At 32.9% G+C, this 14149-nt stretch overlaps 1 non-coding gene across 1 annotated transcript; it reads left to right on the top strand.

Annotated features, from left to right (window-relative positions):
• The first annotated feature begins 306 nt into the window (after positions 1-306).
• LOC141670091 (small nucleolar RNA R71) lies at positions 307-413 on the top strand. Its single transcript, XR_012554338.1, has one exon. It is a non-coding gene; the product is annotated as a small nucleolar RNA R71 (small nucleolar RNA).
• Positions 414-14149: the final 13736 nt, after the last annotated feature.

Below are 14149 nucleotides of genomic sequence, written 5' to 3'. Positions count from 1 at the left end.
CATAGATCACAAACACTAGAGATTTGATTAACTCCATAATTCGCCAAAGTGTCCACCTTCATCGTCAAAGCCTTAAGTTGGGCAGCGATAGCAGTTGCTGCATCCAACTCTAAAATTCCTGCAACTTTCCCCTGAATCAATCTCTGGGAAGGATTCTGGTAGTCATTAGCAGCCATCCGTTCAATAAGTTCATAAGCTTCATCGTAACTCTTAGCCCACAAGGCTCCTCCTGATATTGCATCAAGCATGGGTCTAGAAGTAGGACCCAATCCATTATAGAAATAGTTGATAATTATCCCATCAGGCATGCCATGGTGTGGGCACTTTCTTAGCATCTCCTTATATCGATCCCAAGCCTCACACAGAGATTCTCCAGTTTGTTGAGCAAACTGAGTAAGAGCATTCATGATTGCAGCAGTCTTTGCCATGTGGAAGAATTTAGTGAGAAACTTTTGAGCGAGATCTTCCCAAGTGGTGAGTGATCCTGCTGGTAGAGAGTGTAACCAACACTTTGCCTTGTCCCTCAGAGAGAATGAGAACAGTATCATCTTCACAGCATCTTCAGAAACACAGTTGAACTTGAAGGTGTCGCAAATCTCAATAAAATCCCTAATGTGCATATTGGGATCTTCCGTTGGAGAACCCCCAAACTGGATTGAATTCTGCACCCATTCAATTATGCCAGGCTTGATGTCACACCCCAACTTAAACAACAAATTAAATATAACTATCACAACAAATAAATAAACATACCCAAATCCAAGATCTTACAGTTTAGGGTTTGGAACAGCCCAACACTACCATCTATTATAACTTATTTTAAATACCGAGTCCTCACACAAACTTCTATCACTTATTCTACCTGAGCTCGAACATAAGCATCAGCATCACAGGTCTTACGGGCAGTCTGCTTGAATCTAACCATAGCTGCTAGCTGTAATATCAGGGTAAAGCAAGGAGTGAGCCAAATGTTCAACAAGTGCTAAACAATACGATACAAAACATAAATCGAGATATATATTAAAGAATGTCAATGGGAATAAATAACCAGTGATAACGAGCGATAAAACTTTGGGTGATGGCATCATTCTGTTTGTATCAAAACAATTTCAAAATCATATCTTAATCAAAATCATTTTATGACGCTACGGATTACAGCCGGTGATCAGCCGCGAAGTAATCTCGAACCTCGCTGGGTTCTAAAACATTAATGGGAATCCCTAGGCAACTTTTAAGCCTAATATAAGTGTGGAAAGGACTCGCGTCTCAGTCCAGATCCACTATTCAAAAAAAACATTTATCCCCCTTTGGGACTGAAAACCCACATTTTATTTATTTCAAAAACTGATGCCGATTTATAACAAAATCTCTTTTACAGTGAACATTTTTTTCTTTTTTTATCAAGGGATTATAGATCAACTCGAAACACGGGAAATATGGTACTAAATCTCAGGGCCATGATTCACAAAACTATACTTTATTAAAGTAACTGAATGGTTTTCATATATCAAAGATTAGACAAGGGGATTTAGTGAGGCTATTGGATATTATAAAGGGTAATGCCAAATTGGGCTTAAAGCAATGGTTTCTCATCAAGGTTCAAGTGCTGGATCATCAAAAAGATAAGCTTCATGAATACTAAGGGTGTTAAGGTATGCAGAAATGATCTTTAACTCAGGATATATCAGAATTGTCAAGCTTCTGGATAAGAAAGAGGAGTATAAATCAATGAGGAATCACTTTGATAAGTATTTGGCTTTTAGGGTTCAAGGTAATGTTCTATAGGGGTTCAAGTATCAGGATGAGATATCAATACTTAGGAATCATCAGCATGTAAATCAAGAGAATCAACCAAGAGTTATAATTACCCTTTCTTTTATCCTGGCATTCGAATTACTTTAATATACTATCATGATAAGACCACTTTGCAATACGTACTCGAGGGTTCATGGCATTTTTATATAATTCAAAGATAAACATAAGATACGCGTGATTTAATATATCAAATGACACAGGATAGTTGCAGCAATGTATGAACTATTAGCAGTAAATATGAAGGATAAGTTGAATCACTTGCCTTGAGAAAGGCTGGTCTGGTCTGACTGGTAGGAGCAATAACTGGAGCTTCATTCGACCTTTATGGCAAGTTTTCCCTCGTCTCGCGATCCTACATAAATAATAATAATCCTCATTATAATATACTCTCACCAACTTAACCTATTTACAACCCGAATTTAAACACGGATGGCACTTAGGCCTATATGCACTTAATTTATATTCACCTTTAATTTATAGTTGCACACACATAGCCACATAATCACATATCATATATTAATACTAAATAACACCATATACACCATAATGCAACACTAGGCTTGGATGATCTCGATCCCCCAACTTAAGTCACTTGGTCGCTAAACTAGACAAAGTCTTCTAATTTTGGCTTCCTATCTCGATGTGCCTTTACTAAACTATCCTAGACCTATTGACCCTCACTTGTGCCTTTTATTCTACTGACCTTATACTACCTTATAACTATGGTGGTCAGCCTAAATCTCACTCCTAAGTGTTCTAAAACTATGTGCTAAGTGAAAGTGTTCACTGGTGCAAATTTCAGAATGACAACTATGGTTTCTTGAGTGCACTTGACACCCTTAAACTATAGGTTTTCCTTTAAAACTCTTACACAAGACTCTTCTGACCTAAGGGCATCTCCCAAACTTGATGTGGCTCAAGGGACTGGCTTGGGCCTTCTTGGGCCTAAGCTCAAAATCTATGGTTCCCCTATTTTCCTGGGCAGAAAACACCCTAACTTGAATTAACTTGTGACACATGGTTCTAACTCATATTGTAACGCCCCCAAATCCGGGGTCAAGGGATTTGGTCGTCACGATGAAATCTCAATCCAAAATAACCTGTTAAATCAATAAATAAATTCCAGCGGAAGATATTTATCATTTATGACCCCAAACTAATCCAAGATCTTTTAAGGTTACAGTTCTAGAAACAAGATATCCAAATTCCATAATAAATTTTTCTCTTTCTTTTAAAACTCTTTTCAATAAATCCCAACTCAAAACTAAACCCACTAGTATAACTTCGAAATGAAGTATACTAGGCTCAAATAAAATACAAAACTATAATATAATATAATATAATGTAAACAACTTTACACAATAAAACTTACACTAGCCCGCAAACCCTGGATCAACCACCTTCTAAGAGCTTCTTCTTTGTTTCCTCAAATTATGCAGCTAAACAGCGCAAGCTAATCCTCACTAGAGGTTAAATTTAAAAATAGGCAAGTATGAGCGGAAGAAATGCTCAACAAGATCATTATAGTAAATATAGGGTCGTTTGATATAAAACCGACATCTGCATCAGAGCAGCACATTTAAAATCATAATTGTTGAATCATAAAATTCTAGTGGAGGAGCCTCAGAATTGATTCCTTAATTGTATTCAAAACCATTTTGATATTTTTGAGCGAAATGCTTCAACAATACTTTGAATCTTGACGAGAATCAAACTCGTAAAACAGTGTTTACGGAAATATCATAAACAACAATAACATGAAACAATGATTATAGAGTGGATCATAAACTCATTCAAAACCGAACTCTTCAAATTAATACTTACTTTGCTATCATATCAAATTAGATATCAATACGAACTTTGATGCTCACAACACCCATACTGAAGTCAACATCAATCATCTATACTAATACCCCCTTTGATATTTAACAACAACGTAAGTATAAGCATAAATCAGAATCGGAATCAAAACTGTATTTTACCATTATTCCAAAACAGAAACAGTTAATAAATCATTTATTCTATGAATATCAAAACGATATGATAATTTAGATTAGGATCATTCTCCGACGGACGTACTATCACATGCTGATCAGCCCGTGTGATAGCACAAGGTCATGATTCGTAGAAACGTGACCCCAAAAATACGAGTACTCAAACAAAAGGCAATATACCTGCCTGTGGCAAAAATTGTGTCATAATATTCCATATGGCACTTAGAAATAGCCCTCCGCTGGACCGTCCGTCCCGGTCACTTACGCAATTATGATCCAATCTTAAAACCTTTTATTGAAATGGGGTCATAATAATTGACACCTGAAATAATTTTATTTCCCCAATTTTTGGGTAGGAATATTCGCAACCAAATCACTTTTCTCAAAATCCAAAACATTTATAAATCCATAAATTGGATAAGTAAAATCACTTGACTATTCTGAATATAGAATAGCAGATGAGTATTTACATAAACAGAATTATTTAATTCAGCGATATGTAAAACATTTATATATCTCTAACTGAATAGGGAAAGCAATACTTGCATGATAAAATTTAAAATAAATATCACTTGAACAATAAGTGATGATAGGGATACTTGCATAATATGATTCGAAATAAACGTCACTTGAACGATAAGTGAAGTCAGGGGTACTTGCCTTTGGGATTTAGTAGTTAGTCACACTCGCAAAGACGCATCTATCCTGACATTCTGTCTTAAAATATCACCACCTTTCTTTTCAACACTTCATCGATATGCTGCTCCTGCGATTGCTAGAAGCCAGCTACCCAATACCATTCCATCTCATTCTTTATCCAACGTCTTGTCCTGATCAACTTGAGAGATCCGCATCTATAATTAAAAGATACAACTTTAATTATCTAAATGATAATTACTTGACGAACGACGCGTCAAACCCTATTGTCTACCCATACGACAACCCGCATATAAAGAAGACAGTCAAACACAAGACCATTGACCCACGTATGCACATAATTCACGTAGCATGTAAACACATAACTCACGTATCACATAATTCATATCACATATGACTCGGTTCGTCAAAAGGTTCGACTCGATAAGTTTAAAACTGAAATCGGGTCAAAAATGTGATTTATCTATCAATAATCGACTCAGAATAACTTGTAAAACAAGTGACCTTTCGAAACAAAATGATTTGGGTCTCGAAAGTATTTTTATTGAAATCGGAATATTTTTCTGAGTCTGTACGCGTTCGTTTCGTATTAAACGGACGAACGGTTAATTTATTATGAATTTTTGAACATTTTTCGAAATTAAAACGGGTCTCCGAATCATTTAATAATTAAATAATAGGGCTCGAACACCCAAAAATAATGTTATTAGAATTATCGAGCTTGGAAAATAATTTAAAATAATATTTTAAAGCTCAAAACTATTTTTCGGAATTTTTAAATCAATTTTAAATAATTAAATCTAATTAAATAATTAATTAAAATTAATTAATAAGTAATTAAATTAATTAATCAATTAATATTTAAATTACTTGACTAATTAAATAATTAATTATCAACTGAAATTAATTAATTAAATATTTTGGATTTATTTTTAAATTAAAATAAATTTTGAGAATTAAAATAATGATTTTTAGAATTAAAGAAAATAATTTTTAAAACTAAAAACTGAATTTTGATTTATTTTTAAAACAAAATTCTGGGAAACATAATTGAAAATGGGAGTTAGGGTTTCAGAAGATCAAACGCGTTCTTGGCTTGAATGCTTGCCAAGAACACAACAATGGTGCCCAGATTCCGGTCACCTTCTACGGCGACTTTATCGGAATCCGGCGACCATCCGGCAAGCTTTAAGGTAGCCAAAACAACACGATTTTAAGCGGGTTTTTGTTGCTTTATGTACCAAATTCACTCCACAATTCGATTATACCAACAACAACATCAACACATCATCAACTACGATTTCCGATCAAACCACCAAGAATCCGATGAACACGCCGGTCAAAACTCGAAATCGGGCAAATCCCAACCAAACTCGACGTTCTATATCACAAAACGAAGCTCTCAACGTCTATAATCTATTACAACTAACTACACAATCAAATAATCAAGTATGAATCCGGAAATTTGATAAATAACTACTAACTAAACCCATGAACTTGTTCTACCACTTCAAGCAACCAAATAACACATATATATACATGAATCGACTGTAAATGATCATCTAAAGCTATTTATAACATCAAAACTTATGAACAATCAAGAAACAAGAAAGCCCCAAATCGATTAAAATGACGAAGAACCCTAAAATTAACATTTAAAAATTTACCAATCGTTGATACGATTTGATGGTAGTTTATGGAAGAACAGCTCGAGAGCTTCAGTTTGATTACAAATATGATATGTTTTGCTTTCTAGATCACCTCAAAACCATACTTTGATCTTCACGAGTTCAAGAACAATTTTCAGAGTTTTTTTCTATTTTCTGATATTTTTGTGTAATATTTATAAATAATAAAACTGATTTCTGCTATTTATATTATTGCATAAATTAATACCCTAAAATAAATTAAGGGTGTTTTTATCTCTTAATTAAAATAATTAAGCCCAAAAATAATAATTACGGGGAATAATTTTAAAACGATAAAATACAAAATTTATATCAAAATTCCCCAAAAATTGCGAATAATGCAAAAACGGAAAAATATTGGGTATTTAAAAATACGATTGATTTTATAAAAATAAAACACAAATTTTGTGGGCTTTGACGTCCCGGTGGGGTCCCGGTCCGTTTATTTTTGAAAAATAGAAACGATTTCTAAATTAACAGAAAATCCCGAAAATACATAAAATACATTCAACACACATAAAACGAATAACGCAAATAAACACGCGTCCAAATTACAGATCGATTCATATAAATGCATTTTAAAACAAGTAACGAGTATCTTATTGGATCATATCGGATCCAAAAATAGGTTACTTAGCCACTAAATAATTATTAATACGATACAATTTAATATCAGATTTGGATAATTATCAAAACTGGGCTTCTTATAAAATACCTTTTACAAAAATAATGTAATAATATCTCGTCTCTCAATAGTACGGGTTTTATTGATTTATTAAAATGACTATCTTATCGAAAATTTGGCGACGGGACGCGTACGGGTCAAACCGTAATCCGGATTGAAAAAGTTAAAACACGGAAAATGTTCAGAATATCCGGATTAGGTTAGGAAGGAGTTTTCGGAAGAGTTTCAGATTATAAAAACGCAAAAACGGTTGAAGTTGAACGATTCCCGGCTTTATAAAATAATTTTGTAATTATTCAGAAAATAATTAATAAATCCATAAATCATTATAAAATCATATAATAGTCCAAAAATTACCAGAAAAATACTGTAATTATCTATATTTTATTCTGGACATATAAAAAATTAAAATACTCAAATAATATCATATATAAACATCCAAAGCATCAACTCCAATTACCAGATTATTCACTAAAATTCACATAAAATCACATAAATAATTCCTAATAATTATAATAACAATATTTGAAAATATGGGATATTACAATCTACCCACCTTATAAGGATTCCGTCCTCGGAATCAGAAGAAGAAGAAAGCACTAAGGGGTCTTCTAGCCAACTTTCCATTTCCAAATAACCTCAATTTTCCATAATCTCAAATAAATCTTGTATTCCTTGTATAGTAAAACTTTTACAGGAGCTTCACTGTGTACCATTGATCCATCCACATCTTTTGACCAATTCCTCAATAGAATCGCTTTACTGATTGCGAGAAAGAAGAATAAAGAGAAAGATAGAGGGAAGAAAAGAAAGAAAGATAGAGAGAGAAATAATAGAACAGATTGACTTCGCTATACGCCCCTGATATTATAATCGCATTGCAGTCCACTGTCGTCCTTCGTAATTCCATCACATCGTCTTACTTTGACTTGAACAGGATACTCAACTTAACTTGATTGGCATACCTTCGAATATTTGGAATGATAAAATCATAGAATTTCAAAAAGAAGAGAATTTGATATCATAACGGGACCAAAATCTGAATTTGAGAAAAAAATATTGTTGAAATAAGAGAATAACTGAGAGATCAATATGATCAAAAGAACTTGGTATTGCGTGCCCAAACTAGGACACTACTAAAGGTTGTTAACTTTCATGTATTCACAATACACACAAGTGATGGCGTCCCATCCAACTCCTATCACACAGACAGGTATACCTTGTGTCCCTTATAGTTAAGGTTGTTCATCTCAGTTAGAATAAAGGAATATCAAAGGAATCCAAAATTAAATGAATAAAATTGAAAAGATTTCAAAGTTGATATTTCTGAAGGAAATGAAGTCCAGAGAACAAAATTCTGGCACGAAATGAATAAACTGGTGTTAGGGATTATGTCTTCTAATTGATATTTCTTTTTAAGGGAAGTCAAAAGAATTTATAGAAAAAGAAGGTATTGCCAAAGTCTTAATATTTATCTTCAATTTGAACTCTCCAGTTGACTCGCCATCTGATTCTAGATGCTTCTTCATGCTCCAAGGATATCTATAATCTTCATCGTCGTTGAATCGTAGTAGCCTCGGAAGATTCCACAATAGAAGTTTACAGCTTCCCGGAGTTCCATCCAGCTCAACATAATCATCTCAAACGAATGCGCCTATCTTAGCTTATTCGATGGTACTATATCCAATAGTCTAACAGGAACTCGATATGAGCTCAAGCGTCCTCACATAGCTATACACACCCCTACACACTCTCATTTCTAGTTTACTATAACCTCAGCTCTGATACCAACCTGTAACGCCCCCAAATCCGGGGTCAAGGGATTTGGTCGTCACGATGAAATCTCAATCCAAAATAACCTGTTAAATCAATAAATAAATGCCAGCGGAAGATATTTATCATTTATGACCCCAAACTAATCTAAGATCTTTTAAGGTTACAGTTCTAGAAACAAGATATCCAAATTCCATAATAAATTTTTCTCTTTCTTTTAAAACTCTTTTCAATAAATCCCAACTCAAAACTAAACCCACTAGTATAACTTCGAAATGAAGTATACTAGGCCCAAATAAAATACAAAACTATAATATAATATAATATAATGTAAACAACTTTACACAATAAAACTTACACTAGCCCGCAAACCCTGGATCAACAACCTTCCAAGAGCTTCTTCTTTGCTTCCTCAAATTATGCAGCTAAACAGCGCAAGCTAATCCTCACTGGAGGTTAAATTTAAAAACAGGCAAGTATGAGCGGAAGAAATGCTCAACAAGATCATTATAGTAAATATAGGGTCGTTTGATATAAAACCGACATCTGCATCAGAGCAGCACATTTAAAATCATAATTGTTGAATCATAAAATTCTAGTGGAGGAGCCTCAGAATTGATTCCTTAATTGTATTCAAAACCATTTTGATATTTTTGAGCGAAATGCTTCAACAATACTTTGAATCTTGACGAGAATCAAACTCGTAAAACAGTGTTTACGGAAATATCATAAACAACAATAACATGAAACAATGATTATAGAGTGGATCATAAACTCATTCAAAACCGAACTCTTCAAATTAATACTTACTTTGCTGTCATATCAAATTAGATATCAATACGAACTTTGATGCTCACAACACCCATACTGAAGTCAACATCAATCATCTATACTAATACCCCCTTTGATATTTAACAACAACGTAAGTATAAGCATAAATCAGAATCTGAATCAAAACTGTATTTTACCATTATTCCAAAACAGAAACAGTTAATAAATCATTTATTCTATGAATATCAAAATGATATGATAATTTAGATTAGGATCATTCTCCGACGGACGTACTATCACATGCTGATCAGTCCGTGTGATAGCACAAGGTCATGATTCATAGAAACGTGACCCTAAAAATACGAGTACTCAAACAAAAGGCAATATACCTGCCTGTGGCAAAAATTGTGTCATAATATTCCATATGGCACTTAGAAATAGCCCTCCGCTGGACCGTCCATCCCGGTCACTTACGCAATTATGATCCAATCTTAAAACCTTTTATTGAAATGGGGTCATAATAATTGACACCTGAAATAATTTTATTTCCCCAATTTTTGGGTAGGAATATTCGCAACCAAATCACTTTTCTCAAAATCCAAAACATTTATAAATCCAGAAATTGGATAAGTAAAATCACTTGACTATTCTGAATATAGAATAACAGATGAGTATTTACATAAACAGAATTATTTAATTCAGCGATATGTAAAACATTTATCTATCTCTAACTGAATAGGGAAAGCAATACTTGCATGATAAAATTTAAAATAAATATCACTTGAACAATAAGTGATGATAGGGATACTTGCATAATATGATTCGAAATAAACGTCACTTGAACGATAAGTGAAGTCAGGGGTACTTGCCTTTGGGATTTAGTAGTTAGTCACACTCGCAAAGACGCATCTATCCTGACATTCTGTCTTAAAATATCACCATCTTTCTTTTCAACACTTCATCGATATGCTGCTCCTGCGATTGCTAGAAGCCAGCTACCCAATACCATTCCATCTCATTCTTTATCCAACGTCTTGTCCTGATCAACTTGAGAGATCCGCATCTATAATTAAAAGATACAACTTTAATTGTCTAAATGATAATTACTTGACGAACGGCGCGTCAAACCCTATTGTCTACCCATACGACAACCCGCATATAAAGAAGACAGTCAAACACAAGACCATTGACCCACGTATGCACATAATTCACGTAGCATGTAAACACATAACTCACGTATCACATAATTCATATCACATATGACTTGGTTCGTCAAAAGGTTCGACTCGATAAGTTTAAAACTGAAATCGGGTCAAAAATGTGATTTATCTATCAATAATCGACTCAGAATAACTTGTAAAACAAGCGACCTTTCGAAACAAAATGATTTGGGTCTCGAAAGTATTTTTATTGAAATCGGAATATTTTTCTGAGTCTGTACGCGTTCGTTTCGTATTAAACGGACGAACGGTTAATTTATTATGAATTTTTGAACATTTTTCGGAATTAAAACGGGTCTCCGAATCATTTAATAATTAAATAATAGGGCTCGAACACCCGAAAATAATGTTATTAGAATTATCGAGCTTGGAAAATAATTTAAAATAATATTTTAAAGCTCGAAACTATTTTTCGGAATTTTTAAATCAATTTTAAATAATTAAATCTAATTAAATAATTAATTAAAATTAATTAATAAGTAGTTAAATTAATTAATCAATTAATATTTAAATTAATTGACTAATTAAATAATTAATTATCAACTGAAATTAATTAATTAAATATTTTGGATTTATTTTTAAATTAAAATAAATTTTTAGAATTAAAATAATGATTTTTAGAATTAAAGAAAATAATTTTTAAAACTAAAAACTGAATTTTGATTTATTTTTAAAACAAAATTCTGGGAAACATAATTGAAAATGGGAGTTAGGGTTTCAGAAGATCAAACGCGTTCTTGGCTTGAATGCTTGCCAAGAACACAACAATGGTGCCCAGATTCCGGTCACCTTCTACGGCGACTTTATCGGAATCCGGCGACCATCCGGCAAGCTTTAAGGTAGCCAAAACAACACGATTTTAAGCGGGTTTTTGTTGCTTTATGTACCAAATTCACTCCACAATTCGATTATACCAACAACAACATCAACACATCATCAACTACGATTTCCGATCAAACCACCAAGAATCCGATGAACACGCCGGTCAAAACTCGAAATCGGGAAAATCCCAACCAAACTCGACGTTCTATATCACAAAACAAAGCTCTCAACGTCTATAATCTATTACAACTAACTACACAATCAAATAATCAAGTATGAATCCGGAAATTTGATAAATAACTACTAACTAAACCCATGAACTCGTTCTACCACTTCAAGCAACCAAATAACACATATATATACATGAATCGACTGTAAATGATCATCTAAAGCTATTTATAACATCAAAACTTATGAACAATCAAGAAACAAGAAAGCCCCAAATCGATTAAAACGACGAAGAACCCTAAAATTAACATTTAAAAATTTACCAATCGTTGATACGATTTGATGGTAGTTTATGGAAGAACAGCTCGAGAGCTTCAGTTTGATTACAAATATGATATGTTTTGCTTTCTAGATCACCTCAAAACCATACATTGATCTTCACGAGTTCAAGAACAATTTTCAGAGTTTTTTTCTATTTTCTGATATTTTTGTGTAATATTTATAAATAATAAAACTGATTTCTGCTATTTATATTATTGCATAAATTATTACCCTAAAATAAATTAAGGGTGTTTTTATCTCTTAATTAAAATAATTAAGCCCAAAAATAATAATTACGGGGAATAATTTTAAAAATGATAAAATACAAAATTTATATCAAAATTCCCCAAAAATTGCGAATAATGCAAAAACGGAAAAATATTGGGTATTTAAAAATACGATTGATTTTATAAAAATAAAACACAAATTTTGTGGGCTTTGACGTCCCGGTGGGGTCCCGGTCCGTTTATTTTCGAAAAATAGAAACGATTTCTAAATTAACAGAAAATCCCGAAAATATATAAAATACATTCAACACACATAAAACGAATAACGCAAATAAACAAGCGTCCAAATTACAGATCGATTCATATAAATGCATTTTAAAATAAGTAACGAGTATCTTATTGGATCATATCGGATCCAAAAATAGGTTACTTAGCCACTAAATAATTATTAATACGATACAATTTAATATCAGATTTGGATAATTATCAAAACTGGGCTTCTTATAAAATACCTTTTACAAAAATAATGTAATAATATCTCGTCTCTCAATAGTACGGGTTTTATTGATTTATTAAAATGACTATCGTATCGAAAATTTGGCGACGGGACGCGTACGGGTCAAACCGTAATCCGGATTAAAAAAGTTAAAACACGGAAAATGTTCAGAATATCCGGATTAGGTTAGGAAGGAGTTTTCGGAAGAGTTTCAGATTATAAAAACGCAAAAACGGTTGAAGTTGAACGATTCCCGGCTTTATAAAATAATTTTGTAATTATTCAGAAAATAATTAATAAATCCATAAATCATTATAAAATCATATAATAGTCCAAAAATTACTAGAAAAATACTGTAATTATCTATATTTTATTCTGGACATATAAAAAATTAAAATACTCAAATAATATCATATATAAACATCCAAAGCATCAACTACAATTACCAGATTATTCACTAAAATTCACATAAAATCACATAAATAATTCCTAATAATTATAATAACAATATTTGAAAATATGGGATATTATACATATCCTATGAAATATGGTTGGAAAAACTTCTCTGACACTCCCTCTAACTAAGGCCCAACAGGGCCTAATGAGGGCCTACCCATGACATGGTCAAATCTCCCTATTTCTAAGTTGCAACAAAACTGTCCCCTGCTGGACAGATTTTGTTATTCTACTTGTGAACCTAACCAAATGACATGCAAACAACACCTAAAACCTTTTATATACTCCCAATACTAACTTCTGGTGGCTTGGGCCTCAAAGTGCACATTGGTCAAAACTCACTCTAAACCTCAGGGTACTAAACTGATTTTCTGCAGAAACTATAACTCTCCTTTCTCCAAGGTTTTGACTTGAAAACTCAACCACCAACAACCCAATACCCAAACCAAGACTTAAACATGGTGATCTACTAAACTAATTCCCTTATACTCAAAATAATCTTGGTGGAGATCATCCTTACCTAAGGTGCAATCATGATAAAACAAAAGAAACCACATTTCACAACTCACAAATCATCAAGTTTTTGAAACAACAAGTTATGCATTTTATAAACGATATACACAACTTATTACCATGCATCAAGAAAAATTAATCAATATTAACACATTATTCCTACTGAAATTAAAGTTTACTAATAAAATCTTTCCAAATGATCAAAATCTTATAACATTCTAAATGAAATCCACATGCATGCATGTCTTCGAGTTTTGCAAGCCAAACAACATGTTTTCTAAATATGTTTCACCAAGAAATTTACATGCAAGCCTAGCATGAGCTATATCTAGATGAGCACTTAGCATGCAAGGAGTTTCATCAAATTTTTACTACAAAATTCAAGCCATTATCACATAAACATGCAAAAATTGAACAAAGCAACAAGAATGCTCTCAAGAACCATTCATTCATCTCCCCTATGGTCATGGCCGAATGAAATGGAAGGGAATGGCCATTTAACATCAAGAGTTTTCTTCTCAAGACTTGGCACTTCACCATTCC

The sequence above is a fragment of the Apium graveolens genome, chromosome 6 (assembly GCF_009905375.1).
Source record: "Apium graveolens cultivar Ventura chromosome 6, ASM990537v1, whole genome shotgun sequence".
NCBI lineage: Eukaryota > Viridiplantae > Streptophyta > Magnoliopsida > Apiales > Apiaceae > Apium > Apium graveolens.
This window is presented reverse-complemented; position numbering and strand designations above follow the sequence as displayed.